Genomic DNA, 27,686 nt, shown 5'->3' on the forward strand with positions numbered 1-27,686 from the left:
TTCATACTATGCTCACATGCAGGCATGTGCCTATTTACAGCCCAAAAGAGACTGTGTGAGGCTATCCCTCAGTCTACTGGTATTGTGCATTTCCATACTGTGGTTGATTCTCAGCTCTAAAGGAAGTTCTTCACTTCCTCTATCATTTGCATATCGGATGCATAGTGACAGCACCCCAGTTGTTCTGCCTGCTTTATTGCATCCCACATGCATTCAGCATTCAGAATGTTATGAAGCTATAAATCAGATATGTCATTTTTCTTTGTGAATCCAATTTTGTTTAGGTGTCTGCAAACATTCTAATTTCAGATATCTGGCATGTGTTTTTAGTCTCTTGAAATATTTGATAATTATCTTCCCATGTGGTATTTTAACTTAGTGGTAATTTTAATGTAGAAAATCTTTTGTTCATGTGGGAGCTTTCTTGTATTATCACTTCCCCCGATTTCTTCCAATTTTCTTGGTTCTGCTTGACTTCCATTTTCTTCTATTTCTATTCTAATTTGCATTAGGCAATCTCTTCACTAGGAAGACTGAGATGAATCACTAGGAATTTATTCCCAAACTGGCTTATGAGGAGAGTGGTTTTAATGAGCTTCACTCTGGAGAGACTTTAACATACTTACCCATCTAATTAAGAGACAAGCTATGATAAATTTTAATTTTTCCTCTAGCTATCACTTGAGTAATTTCAATTGTCTCATTTCAAACCGTGGACTTGCTAACAGTTTAACTTAAAAAAGTTACCTAGATATGTGTTCACATCATGTCCCTCTTTTGTAAAGCAGTGAAATAAATTGGGTTGTTAGAAGTGAGGGCAAAGTGCACTACAGAGTATATTTAGAAAGTAGGTCAGGCCCTACTTCTGTGTTGAGGATATAGAAGATGAATCTCAGATTCAAAAAGGGAGTATTCAGTAATTGACACAAGGGGAAGAATCCCTAAAGGCAGTAAATTTTCATTCGGTTGGTTATGGGATTCCGAAACTCTAATCAGCAACATCAACTCCAGGGAAGGCAACTTCCATCTGTTCCCTGTGGAACTTGGTACAATAAGATTTTTTAGAGTATAATTGGTGAGAGTAAAGGAAAGTACACACACACACACACACACACACACACACACACACACACACACACACAGAGAGAGAGAGAGAGAGAGAGAGAGAGAGAGAATGGAGTGACAGGAAGATCATTAGAGAGAATGGAGTGATAAGAAGATCATTGGTTAAGAAAGGTGTCTTAGTCAGGGTTTCTATTCCTGCACAAACATCATGACCAAGAAGCAAGTTGGGGAGGAAAGGGTTTATTCGGCTTACACTTCCATGCTGCTGTTCATCACCAAAGGAAGTCAGGACTGGAACTCAAGCAGGTCAGGGAGCAGGAGCTGATGCAGAGGTCATGGAGGGATGTTCTTTACTGGCTTGCCTCACCTGGCTTGCTCAGCCTGCTCTCTTATAGAACCCAAGACTACCAGTCCAGAGATGGTCCCACCCACAAGGGGCCTTTCCCCCTTGATCACTAATTGAGAAAATACCTTACAGTTGGATCTCATGGAGGCATTTCCTCAACTGAAGCTCCTTTCTCTGTGATAACTCCAGCTGTGTCAAGTTGACACAAAACTAGCCAGTACAAAAGGAATCTTGAGTCTGCCTCTGATAATGAAGAAGACAATATAAACACTGTGCCTTGGGGTCTGCCACAGGATAGGAGATGACAAAAATTGTATGACTTAAATTTGAGAAATATGTGCTATTATAAACATTTATTGTCTACATCTAATACACAATTCCAACTTACAATAATACTTATAACATGAGCAATTGGCTTCATTTATTTACTTAGTGTTTAGCCTAGAAAGCTTTCCAAATAAAACTGGATCACCTGGAAGGAGAGGAAAGAAAGGCTTGCAAACACTGACCCGTGAAACATAACAACTTAGGTGAGAGTTTATGATGACTGCCTGGAGAGGAGCTGATTTCTGCAAAGGTTGTTGCTGTGACTTTTTCTAGAATAGACAGTAAAAATACGTGGGTTTAATGTGCCAGAGCCATTCCACACTGTTCTTTGTGTTCTCCTCCGTGATGAATTAGGAGAAATTTTACCCCAGAAGCAAGTGCTTTATACGTTCTGAAGAATATTTCTCCAATTTATTAAGAAGTGAAAGATCCAATGTTAGCTAATGGGTAATAGTACTGAAGAAAATGAGAAGTTTTATTTATTGAGTTAATGACACCCTGAGTTGATATTAAGATGCTGTGGTAGCTAACTTAAGACACTCTGGGGGGGGCACTTCTAAGAATCTTTAGTAGAATATAAGCTAGTGACAGCCTTCTGAATTATTCCCCAAGTACATTACATTTAGAATATTCAAGTATTTGTGATCTATACCTCTGAGTGTTTCTACCCATTTTTGTCTCTGGATAATTCCTCTTCCTTTCCACCTTAACTTTCTTTACTCCTTTAAGACTTAATGTAAATATCATTCCTCAGAAAAAAAATCCCACTTCTCTGAGTGGTACAGTTAGGTGACATTGTAGTTCTATTTTTAGTCTTTTTAAGGCTTTCTATCAATGCTGGACCAGTTTACATTCTTACCAGCAGTGCATAAGCCCGTCATGACCTACCCAGTCTTACTGTCATTTATTGTCTCTTTTTGTTTTTATGTATTTTATTTATAGGTGTGTTTTGCCTACCTTGATGACTATGTATCACATGTGTGCCTGGTGCTTGAGGAGTTCAGAAGAGTGTGTTGAATCTCATGGACCTGGAATCACAGAAAGTTGTGAGTGGCCATGTGGGTGCTGGGAGTTGAAATGGATCCAGACAGTGCTTTTATTTGCTGAGCCATCTCTTCAGTCTGTTTTGTTTTTAAATGTATTTTTTTAATGTTTTAGGTAAGTATACAATGCTTTGTGAACACACATATCCCCTTACCCTTTCTTATCTCCCTTTCTACTTCTATAGGCCTCCTTCTTTCCAACCAGTCTCCTTACTGTGGTCTTTTTTTTTTTTCTGTGTATTGTGAGTGCAGGTAGCCATAGCTACTGTGTGCTCATCTTTACAATTGTCATATAATAATAAGACAGAAGACACTGTTTTGCAGAAACTCTCACACTCTCAAGCTCTACAATATTTTCTCTTCTTCTCTTTGTTGTCCTTTGGGTCTTGGAGGGAGTGATATAGTTGTTCCGTTTATTGCTAAGCACCTCACAGTCTTTTATTCTCAGCATTCTGACCAGCTTTGAGCCTCTGCAAACAGCAGCAGTGCTAGTGTAAGGGCATTAAGGGAAATATTTGAAGAACACTTTACTCCCATGCCTAGTTAGTGTAATATTAGTTATAAGATGACCTAGGTCCGATGACACCCCCAGCCATAAAATTTTGTACAAGTTTACAATGCCAGGTGTTTCTTCCAATGAAGCAGGCTTGGAATTCAGTCTGAAAGTCGTTTGTTACCCACAGAACAGTCACACCATTTTAGCACACATGGGAGCCAAAATGCTTGTCAGGTTGGTATTGTGATACTTCAGATCCATAGCAGGTAAGATCATTGATGCCCTTTGTCCCTCAGAAGCATGTACATAGCACCCTCTGGCCCTGTGAATGCAGCCCAGCGGGTGGAGGCATCCAGTTTTAATCTGGCTTGATTTATCCGTGTGCTGCATCCCATGCTTGTGGTATCTTCAGTGTTTCTTACCCATTACTTCCTGTAAGCGCACAAGAGAAAAGGTAACGGCATCTATTGTACTGTGAACCTCTAAGACCAAATGAGATCTCTAAGCAGTTTTAATTTATGTTACCCTAACAGTTGAAACTACCACTTCCTCCATGTGTTTATTGAATATTTGTGCTTTGAGAACTGTCTTTTCATTTCATTAGTTTGATTATTGACTGGGTTGATTCATTCATTCATTCATTCATTCACTCATTCATTTGATTGTATTTAGCTTTGTCTCAGTTCTTTATATATCTCAGATATTGATCTTTTGTCTGATGTATAGGTTATAAATCCTTGGCTGTGCAGAAGCTTTTTAACTTGATCCCTTCGTATTGGTCAATTCTTGGTGTGATTCCTGTGCAGTTGGAGTCCCTTTCAGAAAGTCTTGCCTGTGCCTTTTTTGTATTTTGACCTAACTTCTTCATGCTGTCCTAATACACTTTAGAGTGAAAGTCTACACTAAGGTCTTTGGTCAATTTTGAATTTATCCTTGTAAGATGTGAGTAGGGTCTAACTGTATCCTTCTACCATCTGGCTGTCTGGTTTCCCCATTTGTTGAAGAGTCTGTTTCCTTTGTACTTGATTTTCTGGCATTATTGTCAACACTATCTAAGCATAACTCTGGGGCTTTATTCTGAGTCTTCTATTCCCAGCCAGTGATCTGTGTGTCTGTTTTTTTTGTGCCAGATCTATGCTGCTTTTATTACAATGACTCTATAGTATAACTTGAAATGATATATTGTGGTCCTTTCAACATTGCTCTTTTTGCTCAAGATTCCTTTGTCTAACTGGGGTATTTGAGGATTCCATATGAAATCTGGGGTTGTTTTGCTATTTCTGTAAAGAACGTCTTTGGAATTTCTATGCCAATTGGATTGATTTTGCAACTCACTTTTTCTAACATAGCCACTTTTCAATACATTAATCCTGCCTATCCATGAGTGCAAGGAGGTCTTTGCAACCTCTAATGTCACCTTCAATTTCCTTTTTTGTTTTGTTTTGTTTTAAAGTTCTCATTGTAAAGGCCTTTAACTTCTTTGATTATATTTATTCCTAGGCATCTTATTGTGTTAAACTTGTTGTGAATATATTGCTTTCTTAATTACTTTTTTCAGTATGTTCACCATTGGAACATGGAAAGCTATCAATTTTTATCTGTTGTATGTCCTGAAAGTCTTTATCAGTTCTGAGAGTTTTCTAAAGTAGTTCTCAGGTCTGTTGTGTTCACAATCAAATCATTGGCAAATAGTGACATTTCAACTTCTTTTTCTCCTTGGTGCATTCCTCTTATTTCTTGTCTACATTGTCTAAGACCCGAGAAAGTGAACACCTCTGTCTTAGTCTTGATTTTAGTGAAGATGATTCGATTTTCTCCTCTCTATAATATTAGGCACAGATTTGTCATATTTGACCTTTGCTATGTTGGGATATGCTCCCTCTGTTCCACTGTCTTCAGGGCTTTGTTATGAGTGGATGTTAGACTTTGTTTTGTGCCTTCTCAACAGCTATTGATGTGACCATGTGGTTTCTGGCCTTGAATCTGTTAATTTCTGGCATCACATTTGCATGTGTTGAATCATCCTAACTTCCCTAGAATGAAGCCTACTTCCTTATGGTGAAAGTTCATTTTCACACTTTGATGAATTTTGTTTCCAAGGATCTGATTTAATTAAGAAATTTCATGCACCTTTAACAGGAAAATTAGCTTATCTTTTTTTCTCTTGTGCCCTTACTGTTTGTATTTGTTTTGATATTATACGAGATGGTTTGAGGGGCATTGGTTTTCAGTTTTCTTTAAAGGTAAGGCCTAATTCAGCAGTGACTACAGCTGGAACTCAGACTTTTTACTTCTGGATTTTTAAAATTACCATTTAAATCTTATTGCTTGCTATAAATCTTTACAAATTGTTTGTATTCTTTTGCTTTAATTTTTATAAACCATATCTTGAAATTGAGCCATTTTATCTATTTTGGGGAATATAGATTTTCAATGTGTGCCTATAGATTTCCTATATTTCTCTGGTAATTTTTTTCAAATCACCAACTCTGACTCTGCATTCTACTGAGTCTTAGTATTGTTATTTTCATGTCCATTTCATTAATTTCTGCACAAGTCTTTATTAACTGTTTTTATGTATTGAGTGTGATTTGGCTTGTTCTTATTTTTCTAAGGTCTTGAAGTGCAAGATTAAATAATTTATTTCTTTCCTTTATTATGTCTAGAAACGTCTCTCTTAGAGTCATGCTCACTGTATCCTATGAACTTTAATGTGTAGTTCCATTTTTCATTCTGTGCTAATTTGTTAGTGCTTCCCTCCTAATTTCCTTAAACATGTGTGTTTAGTTTCCATAGCCTTTTATGTATATTACATACTGTGTTATGATGTTGGTTTTAGTTTTGTTCCATGTGTGTAACACCTAAACGGTTTTCCTCAGCATGTGACAACAATAAATACTGCTGAGCATAAAAATCAAGAGGAACATAGGGCCAAATTTGAGGAAAAAAAATAATAAAAGCAAATCATTAAATAATCCATATAGTAGATTAGCAGCCATATTGGTAAATATAAACTAAAGGACATTTGGGCTCATAAATATACTTTTCTAATTTTACACATAATATAATTTTGAAAAGGGAAAGGGCAATCATGAGTCATCACACCCACACCAAACCGAAACCAAAACCAAAAAACAAAACAAAAAACACAAAAACAAAACTCAATAACATGTTACTTTTAAGGGAAACACTTGACAATAGACTTTATTTACTTTTATTTTTTTGCTAAACTGGTGGAAGTTAGATGAAAATACATGACACTTTCAAATTGACAAAATGCTAACAACTGTCAGCCTAGACCTCTACACTCAGAAAATATGTCCTTCAAAGATTAAAGTGAAAATGAAACATGGTTCCAAGAGAGTTGAGTGAATTTATCACTGCAAGCCTGCATTGTGGAAGCAAAACAAGAGAGTTTGAAAAGAAAAAAAAAATCAAATGGGGCTGGTTAAGGTTGGGTTGAGGAGATGGCTCAGCAGGTAAAAGTACTTGTCCCATTCATCTGAAGACCTTAGTCTGAGCCCGAGGACATGATGCAAGAAAAAAACAAAACAAAACAAAACAAAACAAAACAAAAACAATAATGTACTGCAGAAAAATTGTCTCATGACCTCCAATCACGTGCATGTGCACACCTGGATTCTCAAATAGAGTGTACACACACAGGCACATGTGACTGCTCACTGATAAAAGTAGTAAGATTTTTTTTTTTTTTACAAAGGAAATTTAGAAGTATAAGAAAGGATGAGAGCCTATGTGTGTATAAATATCAAGACACATTGACTGCAGAAAAGGATTCATAACAGTTTTAGGTCTAAATAAACACACAGAACTAATAAGTGTGACAAAATAATATGAGTGATAGGAGGAAATATAGAAGTTTCAACATTATCGGAAAGTACAAAATGTTTTATTTATGTCATATTGGTCTAACTCAGAAATGCTTGCCATGATGAAATGTAATGCTTATTAAAACAATGAAAGAGCAAATAATAAGTTAAAAGGGCAAAACAATAAAAAAAAACTTTGAACACATAAAACATAAGGAAATGTAGAAAAAACAGGACATGTGATTTAAATATAAAGTAGTAACATGATAAATATAAGAAGAAATAAATTAAGTATCAATGATAAAAGTAATGATATTTAAACACATTAAACAATCTATCAACCACAGGATTAAATTAAACAACTGCATTTTATGCAAATAATAAGAAAAGTATAATAGCTTTGTTAGTGTCAAATCAGTTAGAGCTTAGTGATAAATACTTCTGGAAATAAAGGGTGCATTTCCTAGTCAATGAAGGGATAAACCTGTCAGAATGATATTAAAATTTTTTGTTATAGCCCAATGATAGGTGTTCATGATGTATAAAGCACAACAATAGTAATAATAAAATCATTTTGAAAAATGGACACATTCAAGAATGTATTGTATTTTTGGTTTTGAGATTAGCCTTTAATAGCTGAGCCATCTCTCCAGCCCAAAATGGACAAATTCTAAGTGATGGCTAGACTTTAATAAACTCTCTATAGCTTATAGAATAAGTATATGATATTCTTTGTGTCTACTTTAAAAATATTGTTTGGAATTTTTACATATGTGTGCAATGTTTCTTGATCATCCCCATCTCCCTCCAACTCTATCTTCTTACCTCTAACACATCTCCTTCCCAACAGAGCTTCTGCATGTCTTGGGCAGGAAGCACAGCTACTGTGAGTTCATGTGTTCAATGGACATGACACAGAGGACAGCATTTCATAGCTCATCTCCCTTCTCCAGCTCTTACACTCTTCTTATTGTCTCTTCCATGATTTTCACTAAGCTTTGGGTCTTGGGTGTGGAAGTTGATATAGATCTGTGGCTGAGCACTTACCAGGATTTATTCTCAGTACTTTGAACAGTTATGAATCCCTGAATAAACCATTACAAGAAGAAGCTTTTCTGACTAGAATTGAATAATAAATCTATGAACAAAACATAAATCTATAGAAGGCAGTTAGACAACAGTACTATTTTGCAGAACAACGTCAATAGAGTTGCTCATGGTATCTGTGGCTATGTTTTTTGACCATGTTTATGGTACCAGCTATGAATTCTTCCAAATAAAATCAAGGGAGCATTGGTTATACCCATTATCAGCTCTGCCACTATTGCTCTGGAAGGCCCATCTTCACAGTTGTATCTGCATTATAGCATGCAGAGTAAAGCACTGGTAAAGCCATTGATGTCTTTTCTTCCCCATCAATTTGCATAGCACATTCCAGGACGATGAAAGCTAGCCAAGTCGGGTGATGGTGGTGCAAAGCCTTTAATCCCAGCACTTGAGAGGCAGAGGCAGGCGGATTTCTGAGTTCGAGGCTAGTCTGGTCTACAAAATGAGTTCCAGGACAGCCAGGTCTATACAGAGAAACCCTGTCTTGAAAAAAACAAAACCAAAAAACAAAGAAAGCTAGCCAAGAGGGAGAGAGCTTCCTGGTCAGTTCAAGATTGATTTTTCTATGTTCTGCAACACAAGTATATTAAGACATCAGTAATGGGGTCTTACCATCTAAGTTAGGGTAAGCAACCACAAACAGTTGCAATAGCCTGTGTTCTTTGAGGTGCTTCTGAGCTCTCCCTGGTCAATAACTTGTAGTAAGGTGACTCTACTAGCACTGAGTTTTTGAGTTAATAATCTATATTTTCTAGGAACAACATTGTTTAATCACATAAGGCACTTTTATTCAAACTCTAATTTTAAAATTACTTTGTATGTATATAAGAGACCCTAAAGTCCTCAACAAAATCCTCTAATATCTTCAAAGTCTTAAGTTAATAGGGACATATTTATCCTTGTATTTATAATAGATATAAGCACAGATCTGCTACCCTTACCTCAGCATAGTAAATACAATCAGATGGAGAAAAAAGAATATCTCCTGATTAAACTAGCTTTATTCCACCTGTGTGAGTATAGTAACTTGAAAATTTCACTATTACATTCTGTACAGTCTTCAAAAAATGAAGCTGTAGTAAACTTTACATAATCTCCCTCTTTCACACACACATTCTCTCTTTCTTGCACACACACACACACACACACACACACACACACACTCACGACAAAACACAAGGGGGAAAAAGTTACAACAAGCTAGAAATGAAAACGCACTTCCTTGCTCTAGCAAGTACTGGTGAATTTGTCATCATTTCAAAATAAAACCATGGAGCAAGGAATCCATAAAAAGATATTTAAAAAAAAGTTCAAAAGCAAGGAAAAAGAATCAGTATTATTATAAGTCTTATAGTTCTTATTGTGCTGTCATAATAAAATACCATGAATTGTGTGAATCCAACGACAGAATTTTATTCCTCTCACTTCTGGAGGCTCAAGGATCTAAGTTCAAGAGGTAAGCAAGGTAGGCTTCAATGACATCTTCTCATCTTCTCTTGGATTGTAAGCTGCCACCATTTTGTTCTGAGTACATATGCCCTCTCCTTGATACATTTGTAGAATAGGAGACAAAGCTCTTTTGTGGCTTATAAAGTCACTTCATTATGAGGGCTCCATCTTTACAACCTCATCTAAATCTAATTATGTCCCAGAGGTCTCCTATTTAAATGGCAACACATTTGAAGACAAAATCTCAAGGTGCGAATTTGAAGGAAAGACAAAATGTTCGTTGCCTCAGGAGTGATAATCTGTGGTTTAAAAGTGAACTAACTCCTAGAATGCTGGTATGTTCTTCATGAACTGATCACTGCCTGCATGGAGCTTAACTCCTTGTAAAGTCTCCCTACTTATATATCTAAGTGTATTTCACTGTGTGTGATGGTGTCAACGTGCAGTACCCCTCAAAGGCTCATGTACTGAAAGCTTCGACCTCAAATAGTAGAGTCCACTACTAAGAAGAGACTAGAACATGATAACTCTGATCTGAGCAGTGAATTAATCCAATTAAAGATTCTTAACTTGATGGCATTATTGGAAGGGGCTGGCAGAAGGAGCCAGCTTGGGGGAAGGGCTTGTGAAGGATCATGAGTGACTATAACTATGAAGAATATCTTGTCCCTGCCTCACTTCCTCACTGTCTTCATTTCCACCTCCTCCTTGAAATCTATGAGGTAAGATCTTTTACTCTCTCACACACTCCCTACCATGATGTGTCAGCCTCAGGATGGTCCCAGAAACAATGGAACTCAAAGAGTATGACTGAGCCCTTGGACACCATGGGAAGCAAATGTAAATCTTTGCTCATTTTAAATTTCATTTTTCCTTGTGTCATTTATCATTACAATAAAACGCTAACATATATTGTTCAGTTAAAAAAAAAGCCAGTTAAAGAATTCTGTATATTATTTTCCATACTGTGGTGGTTTGAGTAGGCATGGCTCTCATATACTCAAGTGTTTCGATGCTTGGTCTAAAGGGCGTAGCACAATTAAGAGGTGTGACATTGCTGGAGTGGGTGCGGCCTTGTTAGAGAAAATGTGTCATTGTGGGAGTGGGCTTTGAGGTACCTCCTATGCCCAAGCTAGGCCAAGTGTGGCACACAGTCTCTCCTTGTTGCCTGTGGATCAGGATGTAGAACTCTAAGCATCATGTCTGCCTGCATGCTACTGTGCTTCCCACCATGACAATAATGGGCTAAACCTCTAACTGTAAGCCAGACCCAACTAAATGTTTTCCTTTATAGGAGCTGCTGTGGTCATGGTATCTCTTCACAGCAATATATCCTAACTAAGATACAAATACACATTATAATCTCATCGCTTCTTGTCTCTCTTTAGAACTAGGCAACCTGCCAGCATAATATAGAAACTTTGGTCCATTTTTCTAACTTAAAACAGGCTTAGTTGCCATTTCCTAACAGTTCCCCGGCCTGCTAAATGTAATGCTTTATTATAAATATGATTTATGAAAATTTAACACAATAAATGTACTTGTAGCTTACAAAAAAGAACAAGATAGCAAGAATTTAACCTCTAGGCAGCCTTTATGAAAGTATAGGAGATCTCTCTCTGTATGTCTCTCTGTCTCTCCCTGCTCCCCCCCCCCCCCCGGTGTGTTCGTGTGTCCATGTGTGTCCGTGTGTGTCCGTGTGTGTGTGTTTGCATGCAAATCAAAGAAAAATTGAATGCAAGTCTTCTTGGGAATGCTAAACAAGGGACTCCTTAGAAGGAAACTGAAATTTTCACAGATAGGACTTACATCTTTCTTTTTCTCATAAAGGAATGAACTCAGAACTCTACATCTCCAGGATACCTGACCACTGGCCTGCTCTGTTTCTACATAGAGACTGCCTCATGCTGTCTCTGAGGAATGCTGTGTTTATGTTGCCCCATTTTCCAAAGCTCTCTTAATAAGCTTTGGAGCAAAGGCTACTATGTAAACCTTCATGTTTGGAATTAAGTGTAATGCATGAAGAGAGATTTTCTTCTTTCTTGATGACACTAGCCCAGCAGTTTAGAATAAATTGGTCTATTAATCACTAATCAGATTTTCCAGATTACCAAGTAAATATTTACATCATGTGACTGCAGCATAGTTGTGAAGGTTCCCATAATCCTTTGAAGGGACATAACATGGTGGGATGCTTTTAATACTTGCTGAACTTGTTACTCTAACTCTTTATCTTAGCTTTTAAAACATTTACTTTATTAGTCTGTGTGTGTGTGTGTGTGTGTGTGTGTGTGTGTGTGTGTGTGTGTGTGTGCATTTGGGTGCTTACAGGGCCCAGAAGGGATAGCAGAGCCCTTGGAATTAGAGTTAGACTCGTGCAGGGAACTGAACTTGGGTCCTTTAGAAGACCATCAAATGCTCTTCACTGTTGAGCTATCTTTCTGACTCTGGATCAAGGTTTCTTATCGTCCCTTTTTCCATTACTTTTCCTCTTAGCTCGCTCTTTCCTCTCTCATTATCCTGTATGCTCGCCTCTCTCCTAGCGTGTTATGGAATGCAGATCTGAGAGTGGCACTTTCTTCCTTAAAATTCTTTCCTCCCATCCTCAGTAATTTTAGGGGGAGAATTCACCATCTGACTGGTACCTTTATCATTTTCTGGCTCTTTATCATATGTCTAATGGTGAATTACCAACATCAGTGACTTAGACCAATTCACAGAAGTGTTTGTCACAGTTTTCTCTCACTATAACATGGGGTTGTGGTGTTTCTGCTTCAAAGAGCTATGGTGACACTGTAAATGGGACAAAGGATATACCAGGCTCGATTTCGTGTATGACATGAAGTAAGAACTCAAGAGACACTATTGCTATATATATGTTCAAATCTCCTACCTCTTTGCTGAACTGCAAACTATGGTCTGACCTCTGTTAACGACCTAGTAGCATGCTTCCAACTAACCCAGGTTTGCCGTGCAGTGCCTGTTCTCTAGGGCAGGAGCTGGGAAGAGGTGTTTGTGGAGTAATAGGGAAAGTATCCACATAGGAAGGTTATGTGCAAATAAAGATTCAAAGTCCACCGGGTGGCAAGCTGGAACAGGCAGTGACCAGCAAGCCCAGGTTGTCTGGAGGCATACTCTGTCTAAACAGACCCAGAGAAATCTTGCTAGGAGTGTTTGGTTGAAAACAGCTGGGCTGTGAGTTGAGCCTCAGAAGGGCTCTTCTTGGATGAGCAGCTTCAACTTGAAATGGCCACAGCAGGGTGAGGGTGAGGACATGATCTCCAGTCGTCCCGAGCAACAACAGAGACAATATCCAACGCCTCAAGGGAGGCTCAGAGCTCTTCTAAATCATTGCTGCAAAGGAAGTCACATTTAATCAGTGCAGATGACATAAATCAGGGTGAGCTCATTGGAAATGCAAACATCACAGACAGCCTTGGCTGCAGTCTTCTGCCAACAAGGGCAATTCATCTCAGCATCTGCTGGTCAAGGGGACACGGTGGCTCCACATCCTTGCATGCTCTCTGCTTTTTTTCCTTTTTATTTATTCTTCTCTCATACAATGCATCCCAGCAGCAGTCACTTTCCTTTCCTTCCACTCATCCCTGCCACTCTGACCTATGTCTTTCCTCTCCCCCAGATCCTCTGCTCCTCTGTTAAACTTCAGAAAACAGCAGGCATATCAACTGGACAAGGCATAACAAAATACAGTAAGACTAGGCACAAGCTCTCATATCAAGATTGGAATTGGAACCCCAGTAGGAGAAAAAGGGGTCCCAAGAGCAGACAAAAGAGCTGGAGGCACACTCATTCCCACTACAAAACCCCCAAGCTAATAACCATAGCATATAGGCAGAAAACCTAGTGCAAAGACACACAGGCTTCAGGGTTGCTACTTGTCTCTGTGAGCCCCTGTGAGCCTCTGTGAGACCCTGTGAGACCCTGTGAGCCCCGTTTAGTTGATTCTTTGGACCGTATTCTCCTAGCACACCTCTGCTTTAGAGAAGGCGATTAACAGACAAGTTTGCTATCACAGACTACTCATTCTGGCTTTCTAGAGTTGGGAGTGGGAGGGCTAGGGAACAATGATCACAAGTTCAAGGCCAGCCTGAGTAGCATAGAGCCCATCTGAAAATAAATACTTTAAAAACATGCTTGGGGAGACAATTCAAACGTAGGACATTATCCAAACACGTGAGAGCCTCCAAATTTGATTCTCAGTACCAAAAAGAAAATAAAAGAAAAATTGTTAATTAAAATTGAATATGGCTAGGGAAATGCCATGAGATATTTGCTTCCGTTGCTTAGGTATCCACCTGGCCTTCCTCATACCTTCCCGTACCTTAATTTATTGCTACTGAAATTTTTAATTTTCACTGTCTCCCTGATTCCTATAGGACAATTTCACAGATGTTATGCCTCTGTGACCTACCTGAAATCTTGTCATCCAAGTCACAGATCACTTGTCTGGACTACCCTGGTGGGACTGACTCTTTCTATATTGGCTGTACTGACATGTCTGTCTCCTCACTAAGCCATTGGATATTTGACACATTTATTTTCATTTCCCTATAGCCTTCTTCAGTCATCACATAAGGGTTGAATCCTGTGTTATCACATTTGTCTTTGTCTTAGGAGACAAAGACATGGGACATATTCAGAACCAACATTCAGGAAAATAACTTAAGATGTTTGGAGTCTCTAGCCACATTTATTTATTTTCTTATTTAACCCTCTCAGCATGCAAACAATCTATGTAATTTTATCACTGAAGTTCTAGAGAAAGAGCCAGGGGAGTTCCAGGCCAGCCTTAGCTATATAATAAGACCGGGTGCCCAAGAAGTGTATGAAGGAAGTGACTAACAGTCAGGGAGTTAAGTGGCCAGTGTTACATCACAGAGCTTGTAGAGACCAAGGAGGTTGGTACACCTGAGTATCCTAAGCTCAGCCATTCATACTGCTCAGCTAGCCCTGAACTAGGGCATAGAAATTTGTTCTAAAACAACATGATTCTAAATGATACAATTGTAGAAATACTGTGGTCTTTTACAACACAGTATAATCTTACCCCTAGTGAGACAACTTATGGGACCAGTTCTACACAAAACAGATGCCCCCATATGAGCACAGAAGGCTTGAGTAAATCCTACCTGCAAATGCTCAGAAGGATGTGGGCTACAGAAGGCTTGAGGGACAAGGGTTTATAGCATCTGCCCCAAGCTCTTGATGGCTGCTTCTAAAACATTTCTCTTAATTGGTGTATGCTTGCCTAAACATACTATTTTGATGTGTCTCATGTGGAATATAATTCTTGGCTATCTTAATTAGTCAACGAGAAACTTTTCTGTCTTAAATGAGTGAAATAACATCATCAATTAGACTTTTTATCCAGGAAGTAATATTATTAAAATGCTAACAATGGTAGTAGTTTTTGAGGTTTACTTCTAGCCCATCAGTAATGATGGAAGAACCCACCTTTACTATTTTGAAGTAAGTAGTTCCCCCGCCACTGGGAAAGGTGACATTCCTTGCTTCTCGTGCTTAGATTACCCTGCCATCTATTAATGCATATCCGATTTAGTATTACTTCTCTTTCCTGTTCAAAAACCTGTCCTCCAGGGCCTGTGATAGGGCACAGAGGGCAAAGGTGATTGCTGCAAAAGCCTGGCAGCCTGAGTTCAATCCCAGGAACCCAGGAAAAAGTGGAAAGAAAGAACCAGCTCCATGAAGTGACAAACAGGGTATTGTAATTACTCTATCACCGAGCAACATATGAAACCTCAACAAATATAAATTGGTGTGAATAAATTTATTTAGGCCGTAGATAAATCATTAGCTCATACTATCAGTGGTTGTAAATTTTAGATTTGGAATTTGAGTGTCTTTTGGCTTTCTTTATGTAATAATGTCTTTGCCCAATTTGTACAAAGGTCAGCTCGTTATTGAGATAAAATTTAAGGCACTTGTAAGTGTACAATTTTGTGAAACTAAATCATATGCAAAGGAAGTTTGAGACTATCAGAGTTTCAAAATTCTTCCTGGGAATCTAGAAATAACCAGTTTCAGACACCATGTTTGAGCATTGTTTGATCATTACATGATTTTTTCTTTTTTGCCCTGCCTCCTGGTTCCCCCCTCCCAGAGCTCTCCACCACCCCTTTGCATCTGAGAGGTTACTTCCCCCATCCCCCTTCTCTAGGGAATCAAGTTTCTACAGGATTAGGAGCATCTTCTCCCATGGAGGCCAGACAGGTCAGTCCCCTGCTACCTATGTGCCTGAGGCCCTGGACCAGCCAGTGTATGTTCTTTGGTTGGTGACTCAGCCTCTGGGAGCTCCCAGGGGTCCAGGTTAATTGACACTGTTGCTCTCCCTATGGGGTTGCCATCCCTTTTATCTCCTTCAATCCTTCCCCTAACTCTTCCACAGGGGTCTCCAACCTCAGTCCGATGCTTGACTGTAAGAATCTGCACCTGTCTCTCTCAGCTTCTGGTAGAGCCTCTCAGACGACAGCCATGCTAAGCTCCTGTCTGCAAGTACAACATAGCATCAGCAATAACGTCAGGGTTTAATGCCTGCCCATGGGATGGATTCCAAGTCGGTCCGGTACTGTTCAGTCATTCCTTCAGTCTCTGCTTCACTTTTGTCCCTGCAGTTTTTTAAATCACATTTTATTTTTAAGATTTATTTATTTACTTTATTTATGTGACTACACTGTCACTGTCTTCAGACACACCAGAAGGGGGCTTCAGATCTCATTAGAGATGGTTGTATTTTAGTCAGGAACAATTCTGGGTCAAAAATTTTGAAGGTGGGTTAGTGTCCCCATGCCTCCACTGAGGACCCTGTGTATCCATCCACTGGAGGTGGGCTCGTTAGGTTCTGTCTCCCTCCGTTCTTATTTCTTACCCCTTCTTTTTGATAACATTTTTTCTTATTTGGAAGGAGATTAATTCAGGAGTGACTTTCTCTGTGGTGAAGGTTTGGGGTCTGGCAGTTGCTTAGATCCATTTTTAGAGGAGTCGGCAGCATCCTGCCAGCCTTAACTGCTTGTATCTGGTTAGCTTGCAATTTACTGTTGCTATTTTCACTGTTCCCAGAAAACCATTAGAGGATTTTACCTAGAATGTGTCTATGAATATTCATAGGCAGCTAGCCTCTGTATTGGAAACCACACCCACATCTCTGCAGTATCTGCAGCATGAATCAGAGCTTCCCCTGGGACTCACAAGGCTACATGAAAATTTGATAGCAGCAGCCTGCAGAATGCACAAAAGGTCTGCTCTGCAATATTGATTTTTTTTTTTAAATAGAAAAAGCCCTACTGATTTATTTTTATGTATACCATGAAAATATTTTTAAGCTTCCCTTATCTTCTTGCAATGACTCAGCCATCGCAAAAGACTTATAAAATCAAAGCTATCATTTTCTGTAGCATTTGGGCACATACAGCAAAGCAACATCTTGTGTCTAAACATGACAATAAATGTAGAAGAGTAGTGACGTGGAGACAGGAAAGATGGTTCACAAGGAGCATCTCAATGGGACCATCACTCTGATTTTGAATAGGATGTGTAACTGCAGAGGCATATGTGTGCATGTCAACATGTGGGTAAACATTGATGACTTGCCTAGGAGCCTAGCTAGCTGGATTCTAATGTGTTTTGTCCACGTGCCTCCTTGGTGCCTGTCTGTACTATGTAACAGAGGCCGACTGGAGCCTTCCTGCCCCTAGGGATACGGGGAATCCTCCAGACAATTTTTGTGTCCATTCTTGAAATCTAATTTCCCATGTCCTGGTCTAGTGTATCTGATAAAGATTGTCTTTTAACTGCACCGAATAACTCAAAGTAGAAATGAATTGCTTCTTGAGAACTGACCACGCCTCTACCCTATGCCAGGCTGATAGAGCCACAAAGAAAACATTAATGAATCTTGAACTTCTACAACTTCAAATTTCCTTTTTTGGAATATTTTTCTAATTTCCCTCCAAGGCTGTCTCTGATTTCAATTCTTTTATAATCTCACACCTATTCATTTCTAACTCATTTATTATTATACATTATTTATTTGTGTGTTGGTACCTGCATGCCATAACATGCCTGTGAAAGTCAGAAGGCAGCTTGTAGGAACCCTTCCTTCCACACTGTGGGTCCTGGAAATCGAACTCAGGGCCTGAGGCTTAGCTCAGCCACCTTTACCAGCTGAGCCACCTTGAGGCTTCCCCTCTTATTTTAAAAACAAAAACTGACTTGAATTCTTTTCTCTCTAATTTGCAGAGTAATTTAGCAAATTTGCATATCTCATTAACTTAATCCATTCTCCTTAGAAACAGCTGAGTTTGCATAACAAAACCTAATCTCCCCCATGGACTCTGTGCTTTTCCTTGGGCTTGCTTGCACCTTAACAGAATTTGTGTTCTTGCCCGGTGTACTTGCTGTGTTGTCTTTTCTTCTCCAGTGATTTAAACTCTTGTCTCTTTTACAATTATTGCAAATTCCTGTCTCAATATCTACCTCCTACTGTTCCCACAAACCCACACAAAGATCTGAACACCAGCCTTGCTAAATTCCTCACCATATTCAAAGCCAACTACTCTGGACCCCTCTTATCTGAAATCTACAGTAAATTTCTTTATTCTCCTTATAGTGGTCAATGTCGCTGTTGTCTTATCAGACATGAGAGCCTTTTTAAAACTGCACTAGCTGCATGTACTTAACATAGAGGTGCTGAAGAAAACTGTCCACCTCTAAGCTTTCTGTTCTCACGATAGCTCTGTTCTTTGGCGAGCATTAATTCTCTCTACAGTGTGTCTTATGACTCTGTTAATGTTAATGACTGCAATTATTAACCTGCTGCTTGGTCTCCCCACACTCCCCAGTCAGGATCAAGCCACTTGAGTTTATTTCTTCTGCATTTAGGGTAGCGTCTGGAGGAAGGCCAGCAGGTGCCTGTTTTTTCATTAAATAGTGGATGATTCATATTTGATTTTTGATACTTGGAGACAAATATATTTCAAGTGAAGTCTTCTGACACTTTTTAATAAGATAAAGATTATGTCTTTCACCAAGCTTTAGTCAACCTTCTCTGAGTCATCTTTCAGGCATAGTCTGGGTCCTGTGCACTGTCTAAGCTTAACTAGGTCCAGTTTTAGCAAGAATCTTGTTAATTCAGGTTAGCCAGGATCCCTCTGGTCTTTTGACTCTTTTCTGCTGCTACTCAATACTTACCTGTCTTTTCTTTGTTTTGGGAAAGGCATCCCTTTTTCCCCTTCTAGAACATCCTTAATAGGAATCTGAATAACTTCTCTTTAACAGATATTCCCACAGAGAATTCTCCCATGTCCCATAAATGTGGAGTTTGAAAGGTGGACTGATTATTTTTTGAGAATTTAAAAAATTCTAAATACCTATAATCAAACATATATATATATATATATATATGCCATCTATATGAGTAACTAGTTGATTTGTTCCTGGAGACTAGATTACTCATATGTAGGAACTTGACTGTGTACAGTCAGTGTAACAGATGATATTTTCAAAATTATCCTAGTAGTACACTCATGTTCACACATAAAATCAGGAGAGATTGGCTTTATATTGAATGTAACAATACTTGCTTCTAAGTTATTACTCACAAGCTTCCAGGGAAACATAATAGTAGAGTTAGAGGTAGAGGTGAGAAATTTAGTATGGATATTTGATCAACTGATTGTGAAGGCAAGAAGTCCCAGTGTATGCCATGGGTCTGCTCTATTCAGTCTGAGAATTGAAGGTGCACAATGTGAAGGCTTTAAAAATAGGAGCATATGAAGGGATGGGGAGAGGTGAGATAGCCTATGTGTCTTGAGTTGCAGATATAGGAAATAGTAGGAGAGGAAGTGGTGAGGACTGTGCAGGCCATGTCAGCATCATATTACATAGTATCTCAAGTTACGTTCTCTGGCTTTTTTTCTTGATTGCAGCCAGGAGAGAGTTTGGAGTAAAAGGGTGATAGCTCACAACTGCAGAAGAATCACTCTAATTTCTGTGTGAACAGTAGACTCTACAGGAGCAGAAGAAGAAGCAAAGAGAATAGAAAGGATGCTATTGCTTCTGTTGGGGAATAGATAGAAGCAAACTTGACCAAAACAAAAGCAGATGAAATGGTGAGAAAGAGTCCAGATTTTAGATCTTTGTTAAGACTGTAGTATGGGACTTTTTGATAGATTTGGAGTTGAGTAGGAAGAGAGGAAGTTGAAGGACTTTTGATTCAACAAGAAACATGAACAGTCGTATTGCGTTTATAAGCTAGGAGTTAGTAAGACTCCTAGACATTTGCTTTTAAGTATTGGAAGATTTATAATAAGCATGGCCTCTCAAATGAAGAATCAAACTCATTGTCTTCTTGCCAAGATAGCAGGAGGCTAGGACTGATTTGATTTGTGTGATTAGATAGTTGAACGCTGCATATTTCTAAGGCTACCAGGCTGGAAGATGGAAGCTAAAATTCTCAGTGAAAGACTGCCTGTTTATATTTCATGAACTTAACAGCAATATTTGAACTAGATAATTAAGCCTTGAGGCAGTTTGGCTCCCATAGTGCTCTACCTAAAGAAACCTTGCATATTTCTCCCTAGCAGTAAGACAGAATGCCTTCTCAGCTCTGGGGATGTTTCAATGTAGAAGCATTGTTTCTAGCAAAAGAGACTTTCCATGGTCGCTTCTAAAGGCTGCTAACATTGCTTCAGAAATAAGTCATTATTAGTGTCACCTCCCCTCAAAAAACAGGTAAATTGAAAATCGAGGCAGAAATTTAAAACTTTCAGAGTTCATATACACACAGTATTTAACTAGATGTCTTTCATGCACACCCTATGAAGATGATAGATCTGATTGCTTTGTCTTTGTCATCAAAGGAATGTAATGTCTTAAAGAGGAAAGAAACTAAAGAAGCCAACCCATCACACTCACACACACACACACACACACACACACACACACACACACACACACACACATACACACATGGCCTCAACACCAAATAGGGGTGAAAGTTAGACAGCTAACTGAGTTGACTAAAGTGTTACTATAGTTAAATATTTCCCCATCAGAGTATTCAAATGTAATTATTGAGAATTTAACTTTATTTTTCATCTTTTCTTCTGTAGTTTTTCTTCTGGAACAACCAGTACTCATTGCAGTCAAGTTTATATTTGAGTGTCGTTGGGAAATAATTTAAGGAGGCTATTGGCAAGTTGCATAGGGACTTGCTTTTATTGAGTGATCATAAAATATCTTATATAAGCAATTGGAGCCTATCCAGTTTTTTTTCCTGGTTGCAGAGAAACTTGTCCTCTAACTCCTGGAGATAGGAATCTCAGACTCAACGAATTGTAGCTCAGTCATTAGGCATTACCTCATCAGAAGAGTTTTTCATTGGCTGCTTATTTTCCATGGAGCTTTAATACAGTTTCTAGTACTTTAACCCTTGTAGGTATAAACCTATGTAGTACAGTGTAGGAGCTAACTGCTAATGCTAAAGACCTTCTGAGGTATTCAGATACCATATGGTTAGATCAAAGAAAAAATATGGTGTTCATTTCTATTCAAAATGTGTCAGCAGCACTAAGAACTTAAAATATAACTTACTTTCCTTCTTTTGCTGACTCATTGTGTATTCATTTACCTGCTAGAAATACTAAGTCACGAAACAGAAAGAGCTAAGGTGATTCTACACTGCGGCCATGCTGTATACCCCCAAGTCCATGGCTTCTGAAAGAACCATCATTTCCATGCATTATATCTTCTTGCCCACCTCTTTTCAGACAGCTGGAAGATAATGTTGGGTTTAGTTGCTAAAAGGAGGTTAGAAGTTTGTAGATGTAGGGGAAATAATCTGTATATCATAGACTTAGTGGTACCAGAAGCCAGGAATAAGAGGACTCCTAGACTAAGTCATGAGCAGGTTTCTACATCTGGTCTATTGTCTTTCTTCCCAACCCCACTGATCCTTTAGGCCAAAGTACAACCTCATATTTTTATGGTGTACATTTATGGCATTTCCCACTCTACTGTGAACTCTTCCTGTGTGGTTTTTTTGGTATGGTCACTTGACAGTTCTGTACCTAAGTTGTGACACAACTATATTGTTAGCTAGTAAACTTCATTCTTGGTCACCATTGAGATTTAAAACTCTGTCAGGTTAAGATTTAAGAAGTACAGGTTTTTGCATTGTTCAGACACCTAACAATTGGATGATGTGAAGATGATTCTCCTCAGAATCAGTAATACAGCCTGAAAATGATCATCTTTCTTCATAGCTAAGCAGATGGTGCCAATCAGTCTAGAAAGAAGAGTATCCTGTTCCTTCTGGAATTGAGATACCTCATTTCTGAGTCTTAGGGTAGTAGGTGATGCTTCAGAAGGGTTGGATTTGTCTACCTGTATCATTTTGTTTCATAAGTCACTTAATTCTCAGGGATTGAGTTTCTTTGTGTATAAAACTAGAAAAAAAGGGTTCTAATTCACAGACTAATCCTCAAGCACTCTAGTCAGCTATAGAGATGCACCCCCTCCCTGTCTTCTTGCCATCCCTTCTTTGCTCTGCACCTGTTTGGTTCATTTGTGCTTAGAAGGAATTTTTCTGGCATTGACCCAATTGACTCATTTTTGCTGGAGATTCTGTTGCCAGCTCTACCTCCTTCCCAGTCTAACTTCTCCTTCTCCAAAGAGACAGAAGACCTTTGATGGCATCCAGCTTCTGACTTGAGGGGACCTTCAGTTTCATTTGTTGTCAGTGAGCTCTATCTTTGATGAACACTGAGCCTCTGAATTCACAAAGTTCTAACTCAGAGTTCTTACTTCCAAATAGCCAAGTCTCATTTCCCTGTTGAACTTTTGGCTTCCATGATGAGGGGAGGGTTCTAAACTCAACTATGGTTCACACAGTTAATATGCAAGCACTATTCCTACCATCTGCATGTCTTCAAGAGAGAGCTGTACTGTCTTTTAACACAAGAACATGTGTTTTATAAAACAGATTTTTTTTACTTGCTTATGTATATTACCATGAGTAATTATCCACCACATCCCACAACCTCTTTGGACATTACTTTGTATTATTGCAATTAAGACATCTACCCCATTTCTTTCTGCCCTTTCCAATATTTCAGCATCTACTTTTTTGTGTGTGCACACAGCCCACATTGAATTCTTGCCTAAGCTCTGTGATTCAGAGCTGGATAGATTAGCATTGTTTCCACTGATTTTGATCTGGCCATGTTTCAGCTTCACCTCAGACTGTATTTTTCCCCCAGCATGACTCATACATAAATCTGAATTATCCTTAAATGCTACCCTACACTATTCATAGAAAAATGTATTCAAATGGGAAATGAAAATGTTAATAGTTCCCAATGCATATTTTTAAGTTTCCAGAAATCTTTAATTTGCCACTAAGCAATAACTAAGAAATAATAGTTATTGTAAAAGTTAGGAGACAAGTAGAGTAGGCCATATAGTGACAATCTCCAGAAGTATAGTTAAAACATTCACTGGGCTTTTTAAAAAGCAGAGTTAGAGAGTTGGACAAACTTACTGGGATCCAACTCCTCTACAGGAACACTTTACTTTTAATACATAGATGATTTGTTATGGGCTTAATAATGTTAATGGAAATGATCAAAACCTTTCCAAATATTTCTTGCTTTTACTTTAAAAATCAATACCCTGTTTCCATCAAATTACAATGAGAAACTAAGCCAATATATAGACTCTCCAGAATCTGCCAAAATGCCTATTTCAAATGATCTCATGCAGGTTAAATTGCTCTAATATGCTTTGTGACTCCCCAGCGATTAATCTACTGGCATTCAGACTTATGTGCTGAGCTAAGTCTAGCAAGAACAGGGTACACCAATGACCTAGCTTTTTTTTTTTTTTTTTTTTGGCTAGACTTGATATTACATCATATACATTTTATTTTCCATGTTGACCTTGGATCTGGTCTACAGAAGTGAGCCCACATCCCTTTCAGAAACTCAGCTTCACAATAAGGCCCCACTTGATTTCTGCCTGATTCAGCTCTATCTATCTTCAAGTTTAAGGTGCTGTTCTGTGCAGTTTATTCACATATTTGAGTAACAAGTATTTGTTGAATAATTAAAACTTGGATTACAGTAATATCCAGGATGATAGATATGTAATAAGAAATTGCATAAAATACAGTGAATTATAATTAGAAAAGTATAATTCATGTGTGTTAAAGTAGTTAGGGCTTCAGTTCTGCTCAAACAATAGATTACTAATCACCAAGTTCATCACCCACTTCAGTGGGTTTCCCCCACAGCATACTCTCCCTATCAGAGTCTATTCTTGAACACTGTTATCATAAATCCTGATTCACTCTCCTGGCAGCTGCCTGCTCAGTCCTGCAGCCAGCCTCTGTTGCAACAACTGCCAGTAGGACTCAAAGAAGTGACCTTGTTTCAGAGTCCCTCTCACCTTCATATGAACCCAGTCCCAAGATCCTGAGCAGACTCTTGTATAAGGCTAGATACAGTCTCACCGTCTATCTTCCCACAGACCTTATCCAAGAACTGGCTTTCTCTACAGCAAGCTACTCCTTCTTAGGGAACAGTGTTTATTTAAGGAGCTGGTAAGCTCTTTCAGAGAAACCAATCTCCTTTAAGACCATTGTTCTGTTTACATTCTTAAAGGATGTAAACAGTTATTCTCATATTAAAAATAAATATAAAATGCAAGGATTGAAAAGACATAATGGGCATGAAGAATTCCTACTGCAATGCAGCATATGCACATAAAATAGCTCTATACAAGCTTTCCAAGGAGTATTTCAGGAGTATGAAGAAGTGTTATTCTCAACAAGCGGGACTGTCTTATGCCCAACCCAAGTCAGATTTACTCTTTCTAGTAAATGAAGAGGTTGGGCTGGGTGGCTTTCTAGCAGTCCTGTTGACTCTGTGACCGTCATTTCTTATTACTCTTTCTTATTCTCTCTTTGTGTGATCTGTTAATACCCAGGTCCACTCACAACTGAAAATCATCACACAAAAGGCAGAAACAAGGAAACACATTGAGGCTTTGCAGGCATGCCATGATTTAACACCTGGTCCTGGGGGCTGAGGGATTGATCTAAGTTGGAAGAGAAGCAACATATGTGGGAAACTGTCAGAGTCAGCATGCATTAACTATTAAATAACCGACAATAAAATGAAGACTAGAACAAACTTCTGAGAGCTAACGCAAGTGCATCAATTACCCTCATAATAAATGTGTAAGATACATACAGGCGTTCATTACCATTCTGCATGTGAAAGAAAACCTCGAAAAGTATCATAATTTAATCACAGCAAAGTACTGAATGTCTAGGATGCACACTAGAGTTACTTACATAATCCGATGTAGGATTTCACTCTTCAAGCAACACGACTTGTTGAGAAACGATAGCATTTCTTAGCAAATGAGCTGTCCATCATGCTGGGATGGTACTGCGGGTGCAAAGGGTGTATTGGTAGCACTGACTATGGACAACAGATGCAAAGCAGAATTGACCTGGGCAAACAGGAATTGTGATGGCTGTAACCACCAGATTTTGACTTCAACCCTGGAAAGAAGGCTAAAGGAAGAGTGCAGTGATTTCTAGCTGGATTGTGTCAATAAATTTGGGACCACAGAATGGGGTCCCAAATGAGTATGTGAACTTGCTTAGTCACCATTAAAGCCAGGCTCTACTCAACTGCTATGTAGATTACCCAGATCATAACGATGGAGAGCAGTTACTGGTTGACTATAGTCGAATCTTCATTTCCTAACCATGTCATAGTTTTCCAGTTACACAGCTTGTCTTTACTTGAGTTTCCTCATCGAAACAATGGTGAAATCACTAACCCTTATGCACGAAGGTATTATTGCAAAATATATTCTCTACTCTGGCATTAGCTGAGTAAAATTATATTTTTCCCCCTAACATTCAGGAACTCGGCTGGGGAGTTGAGAAGCCTAATACCCTGACACTTAACAAAGAGTAGCATTAGTGACAAAACAGTAGGTTTGGAGTTAGGAGACTTGGCTGAAGATCCAAATCCTCCATGCAGTGGTTCCTGGCAGATCACATGACACCAATGCCTTTCAGCACCTCCCTTGTACAAATTGGATTTAACACCCACCTCTTCCTCCAGTAACGTCCAACACACAGGGTCATTACGCTGTTGCCATTGGCAACTTGCAAATATTTGTGAGTTTTGAACCATGCTCTTGCATTTACCTGTAGTGTAAGTAGTTAATTATTACCCAAAGGTTAGGTTGAAAGCTAAAAATAAAACCAGAGCTGTCAGTTCATGTGAAGTATACTGTGTTCAGAGTTTGTCTCTGGAGCCTAATGGTGGTCCTGAAAGCGATTAGTTACAAAATGTCCCTTATATCCAAGTATTTGATAAACAGCAAGCTGAGCCATCCTAAATATGTGTTCTAAGTTGCAACACTGAGATATCTTATAAATTATTAAGCTGCTGCAGTATGAAGAGCGGCTCTGACTGCAGCAGACCTCTGTGGTGCATTGCAGGGAAAGCTGAGCAACAATGACAAATCTTATTACAGAAATCAGTTCTGAGGCCCGTTTGCTCTTGATGGGGAGCAGCCCCAGTCACCCAGTGCACAATTGTCCAGAAGGATCCCAAGGCAACTTTCTAGGGGGGAAAAAGATCAATTAGAAGAGAGGAGAACCCTTCTGTTCTGCTTCGTATCACCATAAGATCCAGATATAATACAGAGGATTCCAAGGGAGAATTCCGTTAAAGCAAATGTTCAGAAAACAAAAACAAAAAAAAAACAAAAAAAAAAACCTTTCTATTTTGAAAGGACATAGTGACTGAAAAAGGAACAATAGTCACCGACCTTGAATGATATATGACAGTTTCCACGAGGATCCCTGGGGCCTGAGTGGACTCTTGATGCTTGTCACTGTGATGCCAGTGTCTCGATCATTATTCCATCAGCTAGGGTCACTCCATTTTCTAGCTGAAGAAACTAAGTTAACTGCCCTAAGATCACAAACTGGTCAGTTCCAGGCTTTTTCTTTCTACTTAGTATCCCCTACTATCACTCAAGTATTTCCAGAAGGGAGATTTCATAAAATGCACTTTAAACTTAAGTGATTGAAAGAGCTCATGGTTGCCTAGCAACAGGGCTTTCAGAGGTAAGCAACCTGACAGGCTGAAGAAAGCCTCTAAAGAACAGGGGAAACCTGGAGTTTCCCTGTCGCTTGCCTGCTGCAGTAAATGGAAAAGCCATTTGGGCACTTGGCACAAGGCACTGGAAAATGGTCCCTGGGGTCTGGATGATCATCATCGCTGAGCATCGAGTTCCTTTTATTGTGGTATGTGTCAAAAATGACATCTATTGAGTTATTCAGGTCTCAGTCCTTGTGTATAGATCCTGCTTTTGTTTGCTTTGTTTAAACTATGGACCAGAACGTTCAGCCATTTCTGTTCAAATTCCCTGTCTGATTCCATGTGATTTAGGTCCCTGCTGTCATGCAGTTCCTCTACATAATTACTTGCAGTGCGAGGATTTCTAGAGTGAGCTCACTGATTACCAGGCTCCCTGATTCATGATTGTGTTCATGAAATCGGATGAATACGTCGTATCTAACATTTTCTCGGTCCTTGGAGTCTGAAAGGATAAAAGAAAAATGCATATAAGTACCCTTAAAATGGGGGAAACGTTTTCAAAATCTGAGCCACTTTAAAGGTCCCTTAGCTAAGAGCCTTTTAATTGAATCCCATTGCTCTCTAGTGATCTTAGAGAACTTTATTTTATGATACGGTTTAAATCATCATCAATCCTGGAAATAATCATTAGTGATCCATATCCTGAGAAAAGAATTACCTGAAACTCAGGTTGACCCGCCTGAAATTACGCAAGTCCAGCAGCAGATATGGGATTCAAACTCATGATTTCTGATTGTATATTAAGCATTTCTGTGCGAGGGCTTAGCTTAAGCAGAAAATAGATAGTTACAC

The 27,686-nt window shown here is 38.9% G+C and overlaps 2 long non-coding RNA genes across 5 annotated transcripts in view; one reads left to right on the forward strand and one right to left on the reverse strand.

Moving 5' to 3' along the window:
- Positions 1 to 1,749: 1,749 nt before the first annotated feature.
- On the reverse strand, positions 1,750 to 26,976 carry Gm41190. 3 transcript variants are annotated; one of them, XR_874758.2, is made up of 3 exons: positions 26,560 to 26,976; positions 25,058 to 25,218; positions 1,750 to 3,709 (listed from the first exon to the last, which is right to left on the reverse strand). It is a non-coding gene; the product is annotated as a predicted gene, 41190 (long non-coding RNA). The 3 variants fall into 3 exon arrangements; XR_874757.2 differs by lacking the exon at positions 25,058 to 25,218; XR_874756.1 differs by lacking the exon at positions 26,560 to 26,976 and having other exon boundaries at positions 25,058 to 26,540.
- Gm31227 overlaps positions 2,690 to 27,686 on the forward strand; it is a 59,442-nt gene continuing 34,445 nt past the window's right edge. Inside the window, exon 1 of one of the 2 annotated variants that reach the window (XR_874755.2) lies at positions 2,690 to 2,784. This is a non-coding gene — a long non-coding RNA (predicted gene, 31227). Of the gene's footprint in view, positions 2,785 to 26,872; positions 27,041 to 27,686 lie in introns of those variants that run through there. The other variant, XR_383535.4, reaches the window with a different exon arrangement.

This window comes from Mus musculus, chromosome 14, assembly GCF_000001635.26.
Source record: "Mus musculus strain C57BL/6J chromosome 14, GRCm38.p6 C57BL/6J".
Classification (NCBI taxonomy): Eukaryota; Metazoa; Chordata; class Mammalia; order Rodentia; family Muridae; genus Mus; species Mus musculus.